At 40.2% G+C, this 12893-nt stretch overlaps 1 protein-coding gene across 1 annotated transcript in view; it reads left to right on the top strand.

Annotated features, from left to right (window-relative positions):
• The window catches only part of ENOX1 (ecto-NOX disulfide-thiol exchanger 1), a 367040-nt gene that overhangs the window by 175326 nt on the left and 178821 nt on the right, over positions 1-12893 (top strand). The gene's annotated exons all lie outside the window — the stretch shown is intronic.

Consider the following 12893-nt stretch of genomic DNA (forward strand, 5'->3'; position numbering starts at 1 on the left):
TTCAATTACAATACAAGACAAGATGTAAGGAGGGCCCTGCCCGAGAGGGCTTTCAATCTAAAAGGGAGGGGGAAATGAAATATGAGGAGGTAGCTATGTGGGGATGAATTGTTTGAGAAAGTGATAGTTCAGTGGTCAGGTTGAGGTGGGATAGGCTTCCTTGAAGAGATGAGTCTTAAGGGATCGCCTAAGGCAGTCAGAGTGGGAGATAGACGGAGAGGTTGGGGTAGAGAGTTCCATAGGATGGGATAGCACTGAAAATGATAAGGGACCTTTACTAGAAGCATTTAGAACTCATAATACAGCAGCACATTGCTGCATGAAGTCTTATGAGACCAACAAATATTGAGAATTTACATTTCAACTAGCCTATTAAATGTGCCAACCAACATCAGTTGTTTCTAGTGTATTATTGTCTATAGAAGCACGCTTAAGGCAATTTATTTTGGATAATGCAGTAGTAAAGTGTAGCAGGGACTTGGGTATTATCAACTGTGTAGGTAATAGAGTATTGTTATATCTATTCCTTGGTGAACATTGAAATGGACTTCACGTTTGTAACTTTTATTGATTACAGCAGCACACTACATGATGGGGTGAGATTTATTTCAAGTGTATTGTACATGTGATAAAATGCAGAATGCCTTGTGTTTTCAGAAAAGATAAGCATTCTACTACACAACAATACTACAATATACTAAGAGAATTCTCAGTATAAATTAGGTTTCCGAAAACTCACAGATCTTCATGAACTGTACATTAGTATTTGTGGTCTAATTTGGTAAAGTTCGAGATATTTAGGAGAATTCTGAGAACAAACAAAAATTGCTTGTGCATACACAGTATGCTGAAAATTGCCTTCATGTGTAAAATGACAGACATATGCAAAACTTAACACAAATATAAATGCAAAACATGTTATATACAGTTTATCACGCTGTGTGCACAATTATTAGGAAAGTTGTATTTTTGAGGATTCATTTCATTATTGAACAACTACAGTTCTCTCGGTCAATCCAAAATGTGAATAAACCTCAAACCTGAATATTTAGGAAAGTAAAAGTGAGGTTTTGGCTTTCTTAGGAGAATATCTATGTGTGCACAATTATTATTAGTGTACAGAATTATTATGCAACTAAATGGAAAACGAAAATTTTCCCCTCTCACTTGTTTATTTTCATTTGTTAAAGTAAGAATAATAAAAAAAAAACTCAATATTTACAAATAAACATTTCTGACATTTTCAAAAACAAAATCAGTGACCAATATAGCCCCCCTTCTTTTCAATAACAGTCATAAGCCTTCCATCCATGGAGTCTGTCAGTTTCTTCATCTGTTGACGATCAACTTTTTGTACAGCAGCAACCACAGAGGTGTACTGTTTTCCTTCACCGTAAATCTCCCATTTAGGAAGATCTCACAAGTTCTCAATAGGGTTTAGGTCAAGTGAGGAAGGGGCCATGTCATTATTCTTTCATCTTTAAGGCCTTTCCTGGCTAGCTACTCAGTGGAGTACTTTGTTGCATGCGATGAAGCATTGCCCTGCATAAATATCATGGTCTTCTTGATGACGGCCCAATATCTTAGCAGTTTCAAGGGTGTTGCATCCCTCTGAAAGACTTTTTACAATTTGTGATTTTTTCAGAGACAGTTAAGTCTCTTTTTTGGCCCATTTTGCCTGAGGAGAAGGAGCTGCTGTGCTGTGCTTCTTCAGCTGTGAAGAAAACATAAAGAACCGGCGCACAGATCGAAGTGCAGTATAAAAGTAACTGTTTAATAAAGGTTAAAAGGAATGCACTTACAGGATACTAAAAAACATCTCGCCTGTCACACAGATGGAAATCCGATCTCGGCTGCAGGTCCAAGATTGTTTTCAGGATAGACGGCACATGGAGAGAGCAGATTCCAGAACACCTGTGCTGGAAGACACAGATCTGATCCAGTGGCTGAGCACTGCTGTGGCTGGTTCTCCTTAAGGTGGGGGTCATAGCTGCTGAGTACTTCAGAGTCATCAGGTGTTGCTAGGCAACACGTTTCAGAGGTTCACCTCCTTTGCCAAGCCTAAGTCCCTGTTCACACCTGGGCGTTTTGACGCTGAAAGCTTAAGCGTCAAAACACACAACACAAGAATTCCCATTCATTCCTATGGCCCCTGTTCACACCTGAGAGTTTAGCAGCACGCTGTAAAAACGCTGGAAAAGGTGCATGAGCTTCTTTCAGGCAGATTCAGAGTGTTTGTGCTCCATTGATTTCAATGCAAAACGCAGCAAAAACGCACATGCAGGGTTTCCGCGCGTATTTGCTTGTTTTTTGCTTGTTTTTGTGCAAAAAGAATGCACGTTTTTAAGGTGCATATACATTGTGGAAGACCACCTGCAAAGCACACTGGGATCAAAATGGCTGATTCATGTCTGCAGAACTTGAGGCATTTATAAGTCTAATACAGGCACAACCATGCCTGTATGACCTGTGATTTGGCGCCAACTAGTGTGAGGAAGCCAAAAGTGGTAAATTATTGCCAGGAATGCATCATGAAAGTGGTCGACAATAAAAACATCATAGTAATAATACTAAAAATATGAAAAATTATCGTGATAAAATCAATAAAATAACAATACAACTATAATATTATAAAAGACCTATACGGAGCAAGAAGAAAATGAGTCAATCATTGGTGGAATGTTAGTAAGGGGCCGCATGCATGTACAATACACATGGATGTAGACGCATTGTATGCATGTACAATGCGCAAAGGTGCAAAAGAATCCTTTAGATTTGGGGAAAAGATATATGTTTAAATTTGGGGGACTTAATGAGGTAGATATTTGCTTATGCCAAATACTCACACCTCCTACTGGTACATTTCCCAATAGAAGCACATGTTTGCACTTTTGTGCATTGTCCATGCATGCAAATGCGTAATAATCTATTGGATCCTTATACAGTAAGATGTACTGTTCAGTCCGCTTATTTTTCTTTGTACAGCAATAAATTACTGTGCCTGCTGCATTGTGATCATTTGTAAACCTTAACCACTTCAAGACCAGGTGTTTAGACCCCCTTAAACTACCGTACCCAAAATTGGCTATAGGCGACACTTTAAAAGCATTACATGTGCGGCGTAATGGGCGCAATCATCTTTTTTGCACGTAAGCTTGTATGGTAACAGGCATCGCTGCCTGTTTTTAAAAAACGGCAATCTCCCGCGCGCGCGCCGCTCGGCGAGGGGGCGTGTCTGAGCGGACATCTAAAGACGCCCGCTCAGATCTAGAGATCTCCGGGCCGGCCGTTTTTCTACTACGGCCGGCCCGGAGGCAGTTAATATAGAAAAGCTAAAAATGGCAGTAATAAAATATTACAGAACGCTTACTAAATCTCTAATATCTCCACAGAGCATAACTGAAGTAGGCTAAAAAACTGGGCAGTTTCAGTTTATTCAAGAAGCGCATACATTTAAGAAAAAAATGGGCAAAGCATAGAAATATCCCGATAAACAGTCAGTGTAAGCTGTGAAAAAGGTTACCTATATAGTGTGTGTTTTTTTTAGTGACAGCTTCCATTTAATTAGTTTATTTCTAAGCTCTCGAGCCGTTTCCCAGATCTTGTCATAATAACACACATGATTGACTAAAAGCTTGCAGAGCAAAGCATCTTCATTGAAACGCCATTCCCCTCTGAGCCACAGTTTTATTTTTAAATATTTTCTTTTTTACAGAAGCTTGAACAGCGGATTATTTTTTGGACCTGAAACATGTTATTTACGGTTCCCTGCTTGCCAAGTTAGTTACAGGTGTGCAGTTATTATCTGTATTTTATATCCCCGGAGAAAGAACAACTGGTGGCTAGCTTTGTGCTACTGCTAAGAGCCTTTCACATGTACTACTTCAATCATTTTTTAGGCTTTGAAATGTCCTGGTTACTACCATAGCAAATGCTGAGAATATATTTCTCGGGGATAAATTGGTCCATCTATAACAGGACATCGCGACGAAGGCTCCTGTTAAAAGCACTGTAAACCTAAATTATGGCTTGGTTAATATGATATAACAATTAATCACGTGTACAGATTTTTAAGTATAAGCTTCAGGAGCTTATTAGAGCTGATGATAAGGATTGTTGCTATCTTTGTACAGCGCCGTGCAAAATTGTGAAGCTATAAAGTGTAAATCAATAATGATTTGGTTGCAGTTATACTTCTTCAGCTTTTTGCTGATATGAAATAAAGTAACAGTGCTACGCAAAGATTCTTACAGTCCAACTCTGGGCACAAGGGAAAACTGGCCTTGCAGTGTGCCCTCTGACTGCACTGCAATGATTAAATGCTTGTTAAGTCTAGGGATAAAGGGATAAGAAGCAACACTTACCTTACTCCTTGCTCCGGCAGGCTCCCTCCATCTGTTCAGCCGGTCCCGCAAGGCCCCTGCTCTAAACCGCTCTTGCCCACCTTACTCCTCCACATACAATGCAGGGCTAATAGTAAGATCCTGGGTTTAGACCCAGGCAAAATCACACTTTTACTTTACGATTTAGTAGTGATTTATTTAGTTTTCTGCTTATTTTCTGAATCTTAATATGTTAACTCCACTTTCTAGGATGGTTGCATTTCCTTAGCAATTCATAAAAACTACAATTGCATATAAGATCACCATTGGGGCTCCTAGTTAAAGAACTGTATGCAGTGACCTGTGAGAATCAAATTTCAGCTTTCAGCAGCTTAGGGCAGGTAAATGAATGAATGGACAGGAGCTCAATCACACCCTTTATTACATGGTCTTTGCTGTTGTTAGTGAAAGTTTACTTCTCCTTCCTAAATCTTAGTGTGGACTATAGTTATTTCAATCTAACCAAGTATATGCTACTTTGCATCTAGCATAGTCTTTCTCAACCGGGGCTTTCTTTATTAGTTTATTTGGTTTAATGAATGTCTTATTTTACATATTATATTCCGCTGTATTCTATAGTCTTTGTTTTTCTGTTGTCATTTAGTTGTGAAGACGTATTCATTCCTTGGGACATTTTACAAGGAACGGCCTTATGGTACAACTCACTTATAAAATTGGCATTTGAAGAAGTTCTGTTTTTTTCTTAATGGAATGTTAAGTCTATTTCATTTGGAGAGTTCAATCTTTGTCCTGGCCAAGAAAAGCAAATAATTAAGTTTATAGATTTTGGGAGACCTTTAGGATTTTTCTCCCCCAGATATGCAAGACATTCATTAGCTATTTTTAAATTACTGGTTACCATTGTAACTGGTCAATAAAGAGTATTCCCACCAGACTGCGTGCAATTAATATTTTACCTTTGAGAAATCTAGTAAGGTTTTTGCATCTATCGCCCTTGTTTTAGCTGTATTATCAGTGTTGATTGTAAGTACATTTTTGGCAATTCCTATTTATTTATATTGTTAGAGCTTTCATCCTACAGAATAATGTTGTATCTCATGTTTAGTCATGAGAAAGGCCCAGGTACTATGTATATTGTGCTCTCGTTTCCAGATCAGTGTTTTGTGGTTGTTGGTAGTGCAACTTAAATCTGTCTGTAAGTTCCTCAAGATAGCGCTGTCTGCCTTAAAGGATACTTTTACTATTAGCTCCTTTAATATATCAAGTTATATTTGCAAATATTCAGATATGCAAATATAACCTCTTACATCTATAGTTTATTTCCCTGTGCTTTGAAAGTTGTCATCACTGGTTTGGGTTGGTGTAAACATTGCAAGGTTTACATTCAGAGGCGGCCTTCTTCCAGCAGTTTGTGATTTAGAGCACATGTGAAGCAGATGCCTGTCTTGTTGTTCATTCTAGTCTGCAGTTGGAGTGCAGATGGCAGACACACTGAATATAAACAATACAGTGTTTATGCCTGTATATTTAAAAAAATCTAATGTACAGTTACCCTTTAGTAAATTAGCCCCTTTGCTATTCACACTTGATCCAGGTTTACTTAACATCTATTAAGTTCCTGAGGGGAGGGGGTTTGAATAGAACAAAAAAAGTTTAGAACCCCTGTCAAGTCCTCTTACTTTCTGTTCTAGGGACAACCTTTTACCAGACTGGAAGATAGGGGAAAAACTGCAACAGGAAAATGGAAAAAAATAAAAAGCTGACAGAGGTTCTAGCAAGCCCCCTATGTGATGGCACATTGGAGGTGGCAGGTGCTCTTTAAGGTGACATTAGGGGTCACATTAGACCCTTAGGGCTTGTTCACACCAAGTGCGGAGCAGTTACAGAACGCATCAAACATGCATCCAATGTATTCCAATGGTATTTTGGACTCTATTTTACACCACAGCGTTCAACTGGAACGCACCAAAAATATAAAAACACATGCAAATGCCCTGAAAGCCCATTTTAGGCAGGAAGAAAAATGACTGGAACACGGCAAAAACATGGCAAAATGTACTGCACTGCATATGCAGAAACTCGGGCAGATTTGGTCCAGATTTGGTGTGAAAAAGCCCTTAATGTCACCTATCCACTTCAAAGAAGCTGATGAAACATAGATTGTGCTTGATCAGCTTCTTCCCATGATGCCGGGAGGGGGGTTGGCTCTGTTTACCGTCCCCTGGAAGTGATCTGGCGGCTATTCATCCACCAGAAGTTGGCTTTACACAGGTAAACGAGCTATAGCCGGCGGGAGTCTGTTTATAGGAGCCCACAGCCAGTGCCGTTAGGCATACGGCACTGTCAGCGAAAGGATTAAAAGAGCTATAATATAAATGTCACCAACACACCTATGTCTTGTGTCAATAATCCATCTTCTTTATTGATGCAGACTGTCACAAAACAACATTGCTGGGCCACGCAGGGTCCCCTTCATCAGGCTTTAGTACTAAAACCTGATGAAGGGGACTCTGCGTGACCCCGCAACTTTGTTTTGTGACAGTCTGCATCAATAAAGAAGATGGATTATTGACACAAGACATAGGTGTGCTGGTGACATTTATCATATATTTGAAGATGCACGGTACCATCCGTGGTTACTACAGCACACTCCTTTATACATAGGGGTTCCGGTAAGGAGGGCAGCAGTTCCTCTCCAAGATAGGGTTAAAAGAGAGACACAGAATACCACTACTGTTTTGCAGCCTGCATATGTAATAAGCAAATATGGATGTCCATTTGTGCATGTATCATTTAAAACCTATAATTGAAATATAAAAAAGAATAGTACATGTATTTTTTACATTAACACACATTAACTGTATTTGGATTAATGTTGTCATATGACTATGTATATTCTTTGTGAAGGCATAAGAAATTAGTAATTAGTCATTTTTACGCCAGTGTGGCCTATTAATGATAAATCTCTGGTATGACATTTTGTTGTCTAGTCAGGTAAACTTTTTTACCTGTTGTTTTTTTCCGAGCACCAGAAAGATGTTCAATGAGTACGTGATGTTTTGACTGAGTTTAGACTTGGAGAAGACTGACAATAAGGACTGTGCATGGCTACTAGGAAGAGTTGCTGATCTAAGCCTAATGTTAGAGAGGAGACGCAGATGTCTTAGGAGCGTGATGTTTGTTTCTTGTACAGTCACTTTTACTGAAGAAAAACACCAGCAACTTTAAACTATCTGTTCAGTTCCGATCAAAGCGGGCTGAGGAGTTCCAGAAATTGACCCACAGTTGATATATTATTATTACAGCATCACTTACTGATTGTCCTTTTGGCTTGAGCCTTTCTCCTATGACAGGAAAGTTTATGAAGACATGACTTTGGAAAGGAAGTTTCTGTGACATTTAGATCATTGGCACATCATGTTTTAGGAGAACATCATAAAATGTAATAACTATTTGGCATTGCATTGTGCAGTTGTTTTACGAATATAGCAGTATTATAGACGAACAGCTTTATGATTGTAGAATTTAAATGTGCCATTTGATTTACATGAATATAAGGTGGTACTCTAGGCAGAAATGAAAGAGACAAATTCATTGTAATTATTAATACATCTATACAGATTCTTAAAATACATGCACTCTAAGTACCTGAATTTGCCTTGTAGCAGCTTCTTGCAGTCCCTGTGCAGCAGAGCTCAAACTGAGGGAGAAGCAGTAGGAGCAGCTGACAAGAAGCATGCTGATAGAAAGAGAGAACAGTGTGATGAGGTAATCACTGTGCTGCTTCTCTTTTTCTATTCAGTAATAGGCTGGGGTAGGTCCAGGATGACCTGGTTTTAGAGGAAAAGGGTTAAATGATGCTGGCCTTCACACATCTAGTGGCAGAAAAAAAGAAGTACTGTGGTGATAAATTCCATCAATAAGCTACTTTTGTTTCTTTCTCTTGGGCTGGGCTTTTCATTGTTATCGTGTATATTTCTGCTTTACAGTGTACAGTGTTTTAGCGATAGAGTGGGGTGGGTTGTTTGGTTTATGTTTCTGTGTAAAAGACTGCAATAGAAAAAAGACTTGGCTATAATAATGAGCAAAATTAATGTGTTGGCTTTTTTCAGGTCATTTAAAACGAAACAAAAAAAAACCCTGAACTTTACCCCCTTCGACTAAAAATCACATCAGCATACGTCGAGCGTAGAACGCGCTACAAAACGTTCAGGTGTGAACGAGGGCTAACATTCTTTAGTTAAACAAACATATTTTTGTTTTACTTACAATTATTGTTTTTCCACTTCCTGTTTCTCTTTGGCAAAAGAGATGTAATCGTGCCCAAGTGTTGCATCCTGGGAAGATTACATCAGCAGAGCAATGTTGGGAAATGCTCTTTTCACTCTTTTAATTTAAAAAGCGACATCACATAAGTCAAGAAATGCTGGCATTTCAGGGCCTCATAGAGTCCCTTTCTCAAGGTGACATAGTGACCTCATTATTTCGCCTTGATGAAGAGACCCTGTTCAGTCCATAAATATGTTGTGTGACATTTCTCTCAGAAATAGTGAAAAGGAACATTGATAGAGTGCTGATGACTACTTGTTCCTTCATCCTGTTCCAACACTTGATGCAATGCTCTGGAAAAGATTAGGCAATTTAGGGCTACTGTAATGAGTGGAAGCACTGATCACACAAATGTTCTAAACAGCTGGACAGTCATATGACTTGGCTAATTCTGCCCTTTTTTAATCAAAGTGTTAACTATTATTTCCTCTGTGTCATTAAAAACATACATTTTTGGTGAACCTTTTTTTTAATATTTATTTTTTTGAGTATCTTTTCAAGTCAGCATATATAAATGAAGCATCCTTGGCTTGGCCTCATGTTAATCGTCAAAGTATAATAAGCTTTTTAGAGGAATATTTCAGAGTTGAACACCTGAAGAGAAGCTGCCAATGTAAAGACTTATCTTGTCCAGCTGGCTTCTCTACTGCGTCCCAAGTTAAACATCCCAGTTCCCGGTTCACCACTGCTAACACAATTGTCCAAAGCTCAGTGTCCTGTTGACCAGACAACACAGCTACTCTTTGGGCTCCCCATTGGCTAGTATCCTATATTGAGGCAGTGCACTGTGGCCTAGACTCACGGCGTCCGGTTGCCAGGCAGTGCCACAGCTTACTCCTCTCATTGGCCCTGCATTAGGTTGGAGACTGATTTAACGCGCTGAAGGGCCCAAGGCATGTGATAGTTTTCCCCACATGCTTCACCAGCTGCGTTTGGCTGTATCTGATCTGCCTGATCAGAGTAGTGCCCCTTGCCTGAATATCGACTATATCTCTGCCTGCTGCTCACAATGACCTCTGTGTAGTATTGTACACTCTTTCTGTTTACTGACTGGATTGACCTCTTGCCTTTTTACCGACCATGTCGCTGCCTGCTATCTGGACTGACCTCCCACTACGTTCTTGCAGAGGCACCAGTCTCAGCCATCTTCTTTGGTCATCTATATCTCCTGTGAACCACAGGAACCCTTTTGCTTTACCTTTGCTCTACCTCTTGTACTACCCTGGCCAGGGAATATAGCATTGTGTAATAAGTCCTGGTGGCAACCAAGTGCCAGTAGGCCTGGCTGCCTTAAGGGAACGGGGGCTGCTGTATGAGCGAGCGTTAGAGCCACAAACAAAGGAGGCTGAGAGACGCACATGGTTCACAAGCATTTGCTTTTGCAACAAAAAATACAAAATCTTTGAAATTTGTTTTCCAGAAATAAAGACACATTTTTAAATTCATCAAATCTCACAATTGAAGATGAAAATGACAGTCTATTGATTTGTGACAGCTGTGTATAAGGTTGTTTTGTTTTTTTGGGTCCAAAATGGCTATTCCAATAGTGAAATGAGTAAGAGAAAGCGGTCAGCTCTGTAGACCAAGAGATGACACAAAATCAATGTTATGTCAATATTTTTGAAAACGCAGCCGTTGTGGTATGTGCTGAAACAAAAACAAATTGCTTGAAATCTACTGTAGTCATTAATGTCATGCTAACATTTACACAAAAATGGAGGGGAGGGAGTAGTCAAAGAATCAACCCACAGAAAAATTGTTACAATCATGGATGCCCTGCAGGCAACTAGATTCTTTTCAGAACCCATGTCTTTGGCTACATTTATTGTTCAGGCATTAAAAGCTGTCAGTAACTTTTGCGTACATAAATTGCTTATATGTTACAATTTACAGCAATGTAGTGGTATGATTTTTATAATAAGGTGTATGTTTTATCATAAAAATGCGGTCCTTTACCCAGGGGCGTCCTGAGGCCGGGTGTCACCCCGAGTAGGGACCGGATGACACCCTGCCGTGACGTCATCACACATGCTCAGTCATCTTATTGACACCTGCCGGCAGCCATCTTGGTGATGGACATCGGCAGAGAGAGGAGGGGATGTTCAACCAGCGGGATGAGGTATGCTGCCAGGGCCCCAGCTCTCTCCTGACACTGTCGGGCTCTCGGTCCATGACCGAGTGCCTGACATTTCATAGGGGGTGACATCAAAATGACTGTCGGTCATTTTGGTGTCACCCCTCCAATGGTGGCACCCGGGTGCAGGCCGCACCCCCCTTGTGACGCCACTGCCTTTACCTCCAGTCAAGCTCCTAGGCTGAGATGATGCCATCTATCTGCTGCAGGAAAGTGGAAGCATTTCCTCTCCTCCAGTAATCAGACTGCAGCACTGTAACTTAGTAGCAAGTAAAAAGGTGGGGCAGTGGCTGATCTATGTCAGACATGTGCAAGCACAGTCAAGAGTTGCACAGGCACCAGGATCTACATTGTTTTGTCATCTCTGAGCCAGCTTTTTTGTGTAGAATGCGGATACTGACCCTGGATAATGTCTAAACAAAAATGGCTTTGTGTTTTTGTAGAGAAAAGCAGACAGTCATTGTCTCTTTTATCTCCTCCTTTTTATCTCTTCCGCTCAACATGCTGCTTGCACTGCAAAACACCTATTTGGTTCCTTGTGCTGCCTTGCCCTTCCTATCTCTGAGCTCGGCTGTACAGTAGACTGCTAGGCTACTAATACCAGGTTCAATTCATGAACTTACACTGCTTGCATTAAAAAAAAACACATTTAGGGCTCATTCACACTCTGTCCATTGAGTTGCATTTTTCTGCACACCACCACAAATGTATGGTGTGAACAGGGCACATAGAGAACACTTGTTTTCTAAGTAACCTGCTCACACCATACATGTGTGAGGGTGTGCAGAGAAGATGCGCTAAATCCTTGATTTTAGGTTTTAAAACATAAGCAGTACCTACTCCCCAGGCTGGTGCCATGATGCGTAATTTGCCCAAAGCCAAGCTGCAGAGTGCCAACCAGTCTTTGCATGCTAAACATGGGTATAAATCCTCACTTCCATTGTCACCGTTATTGCAGCTCTAGGTTATTTTTACTTTTCACAAACAGGTTCAATTTGAGGACATAGCATTTCCCTGCAGTGTTTTTTTTTTTTACATCATTAGAAGCATGAATAGTACTGGTAGAAGTATGTTTTTATTCCATATGTATTTATCCATCACTCCTGTGGCCCATCTAGTAGCACAGTGGCAGCTAAATAAACAAACAGCGTCAGAAAATATGAAATTGCTGAATTTGTAGGACATGTTGGAACAGCGTGACTTCGCAGTAATCTTTAAAAGACCCACAAAGCCTTGAAATACAAGTATATCTGAGCTTCTTGTACGTCTCCTAGGCCCCATGGCTACAGGGTGACACCTCCTCGACACGAACATGGCAGACCTCCGTTGTCCTTAACCTTGCCCTGCTTTTTTATGTTAGTCTGCCTCAGGGAGGTCTCACGGAGGTGGTGCTGTACTTGCCCTCAGTTCAAGGAGCGCTCTGCATGGAGAAATCCAAACTCGCAAGAATAAAGCAAGGAAGTGTTTGAATTAGCTAGATCTGACAGGCACAAAGCAACCACAGTTAACCCATAGGGAATGGGAATATATAAGGAGTTTGTGCATTTACTGAACATTTTTCTTGACTTGTAGTCGCTAAACAGAAATAGTTTCTTGGAAACATATGATGGCTCGAGTGACTAGGTTTAGCCCTCTTGAACAAAAAATGACAGGTATGTTACTGTCTCTGTCCACTGGCTCTTTGTTTTCACTTAACATTGTCGTGCACAATTAGACAGTTAAATACTCATACTTATCCTCGGTCCTAAAACAAAAAAATTATCTCCTATCTAGATAGTAAGTAAGCCCTATAAATGCAATTTAGATGTAGCACACTGAAAAGGTGGGCAGATCTGATTATTCACATAGTAAGCAGACATGTCTTTTTGTTTGTTTTGTTTTATTTTAAACCAACATTACTGCCATGTTCCAGTTCATGTGGAGTGAACTCTTTGTAGTTGGTAAGAAAAGCAGCGCTTCACGACAAAAGAGTATTGGATCATCTGAAGTTCCCAGCGTGCCTAATCAAGTTTTCAGTGCTCAGTGATAGTTTCCGCTTCATACATACTTCAGAATGTTGCATTATTATAATATGTTTGTAGTATGGA

The sequence above is a fragment of the Nanorana parkeri genome, unplaced genomic scaffold (assembly GCF_000935625.1).
Source record: "Nanorana parkeri isolate BGI_ZX_2015 unplaced genomic scaffold, ASM93562v1 scaffold243, whole genome shotgun sequence".
In the NCBI taxonomy this organism is placed as follows: Eukaryota; Metazoa; Chordata; class Amphibia; order Anura; family Dicroglossidae; genus Nanorana; species Nanorana parkeri.